This window comes from Sarcophilus harrisii, chromosome 2 (assembly GCF_902635505.1).
Source record: "Sarcophilus harrisii chromosome 2, mSarHar1.11, whole genome shotgun sequence".
Classification (NCBI taxonomy): domain Eukaryota; kingdom Metazoa; phylum Chordata; class Mammalia; order Dasyuromorphia; family Dasyuridae; genus Sarcophilus; species Sarcophilus harrisii.
Genome location: NC_045427.1, coordinates 260937391 through 260940543, shown reverse-complemented (window position 1 = coordinate 260940543; position 3153 = coordinate 260937391).

Below are 3153 nucleotides of genomic sequence, written 5' to 3'. Positions count from 1 at the left end.
CCACATATGGATATTGCCACCTGTGCTGCCTTCCTAAGCATCATGTGACTTTATATGGGACAGGGGCTTTTGAATGACAGTTCATTAGAAGGAAGGAGCCAGCTGAAACCCAAACTACAGAGCAATCTGTCTAGTCTTGTCTGGAAGCCAGACTGGTCAGTGATGGCCAGTATGAAACAAAGAGCTCTGGAGACACAAGAAAAAAACTCATAAAACTTTAATCCTGTTCTCTAGCAGCAGGTGTAATGGATCAGGGTCAGGCCCTCCCCACCTATCCAGCCACCCACTGTCCGCAGTTCTCTGTCTTTCTGCCTCCCCCCCCTCCCTTATCTCTTGTTGGAGATTTCCTTACAAGGAAGCTTGCTGAAAGCCAGCCAATTTCCCTTAATGTCCACATGCTCTTCTATCTAAGTACCCCATGGGGACTGACTTGAACTGACTTTGATTGAGAGACAGAGACAAAGAAGGATGGGCTCATTTGGGCAAATGGGCTTCTGTCCAATGAACCTCCTCTGTCTAGGGATTTCCTTAGACTATATTCCCACATTGACTTAGCTGTTTTTCACTAAGAGGCTATTTACTTAATGTTCCTTCTGGGTTGATTATTTTCAAGATGTATTAAAGAGAAAAGCAAGACCTGTGAGGCTACAAGGAATTATACATATAAGGAAGAGGGGCCTTCAAGAACCTAGGCAGGCAGTAAGAGCCATGCAAAGGTACTATATAATGAATCTTCCATCTCACTATCTCAGATGTTAGACAGAAATCTTTGCTCAATTAACAAGCATTATAACTGGGCTGTATATTTCAAAACTCATAGGGCAAAAGAGTTGGAGAGAGATCTTAGAAATGATCTAATCTAGTATTTCTTAAACTTCTTTTCTACAGAACTCTAGAATTTCATGGAGTTTTTCCTTAGACTAAGTTTCTTCCAAGAAACTTAGAAAAAAGTTGTAATAGTAGACAAGCACACATAGAAAACTTGCCATTTTTGTTATCTGCTTAGTTATGAAGAACTAGATTGCCTAGAGACTTATGGGTAAGGAACCTTGTATGTCTAAACCATGGTAGAGAACACTGGGAAATTGGTCAGAATTGAGTACAAGGCTTAAAATTTGGCTTCTTATTGGGCTGGTATTATCTAGTAAGCCAATAGTGCACAACAAACTGATTGTTGTCTATCTATCTCAGAAGAGAATGTGTTCCCCTCCTCAAAAATATATTCTTTGGTGCTTTTATTTTTACTTTTTTAGATTCAAAAGTAGTTTTATTGATGGAAAGGAAAGACAGTAAGAACACTTTGTAAAATGTTAGCAGTAGCTAGCATAAAATATAATAAATTTAAATAACCATTTGAAAATGTACATATAGAATATATTTACAAGAAAGCATTTTCCCAGTCAAAATCAGATCCTTTTAACATACTAAAATATACTCTTTAAAAGTTTGTGAAATCAATAGCATTACTTATACAAGGTTGTTTAAAAAACTATTAAATGCCAAAAAGCTTATTCAAAATGAAAATTTTTGTGCTACCTACAATTTTGTCAAAATGATACTTGTTGAATCATATGCAAAGAAGTTTTAAATGCTTCTGCTTATAGATAACAGAAGGAATAAAGTCATTTGTACTTGATTAATTTAAAAGCTAAAATATTCCTCTTCATTGCAAATGGATAGAGAAACAGATGCAGTTAAAGATTATTATTTTATTATATATAAAATATATTATATAAACTGATATTAGTAAACGGATTAGATAAAGCCATTCATGGAAATACTACACGAAAAATCTCATCTCTTCTTCATACCATGATAGTCAATCTGAACCAAAATCTGAAGAAAATTGCTTAATTTCAAGAGGAAGTTTAGAATTCCTTATAAGTCACAATTGTTTACTTTAACTTCTAAACAGGACTATGTACCACAAATTTCCATTTATTTGGTCCTGGAAAATCAAAGTTCAAAAATTTTGACCAAAGAATATTTAATAAACATGCCCCACCTTCAGTATAATATATGTATATATATATATATATATATATATATATATATATACACACACATTACTTTTTTAAAAAACATACTAAAATGTTGCATTCCAAAAATAGGTGAAAAGATACCCATTTAACAAAATTCCTTCTCAGGATGAGCAATCTATTTTAAAATAATATTTCATATAATCCAAGAATGTAATATTCTTTGTAATATTATAATATTCTTTTGTACTTAAAAAAAACTCAGCTCCTATTATGGATACTTTGGTACTACCAGGGAGTCTGAAAAGATGAAAAAGGTAAAAATAAGGAAAGGAACAAACATTTAAGGGCCTAGCTCGAGTATCAAAATTGAAATACAGAAGAAACATAAATTTGGCAATATTTTCCCCCTATTTTATTGAGGAGGAGGAGGAGGAGGAGGAGGAGGAGGAGGAGGAGGAGGAGGAGGAGGGGGAGAAGGTAGAAAGCAACAACAATAAGAACAAGAAGCAACATATCTTCACTGAGTAATAGAAAATACTTTTTTTTTAAAATAGTAAATACTAACAATCAAATTCGCCAATGGACTTATAGTATTCAACTGTTATAATATGTAACTGAAAGCAATTCACATTAGGATAGTCTATGGAACAACTAATTTCTGAGAATAGAATAAAAATTCCTCCATATACAGCATCCCTATTTTTCATAAGCCTACAGAAGACAAACTTACATTTTAATATTTTTATTCAACTATAGAAAGCAGTATTTTCTCCATCTGTGCACTAGCCCACAGAATATTAAATATAAAAGAATATAGTAGTTTTTGTAACTTGTTCCAGGATTGTTTCTATTTTAATTTCATCAAGTAAGATAAGAAGAACCATTTTTCTAATATAATAGTAAAATTTATTTTTCTCTCAAGCAGACCCCAGTGGAGGTAGTCTAGAGTACAAGAACTCTGGGAAAAATAGTATCCTTACTTCTACCACAAACATTGGTCCTGATATCTTCCTGTTCCATCATCAGAGGGAGCTACTCTTGTGGAGAGAGGACCCAACCCATTTATCACCACTAGCATCAACTACTGAAAAAACAACCACTCATAGCCATAGTCTGGGGAAGCAATCCTGATGGAAATCAGCTTGGTAAATGCCTCTGCAGGTGCTGTAGC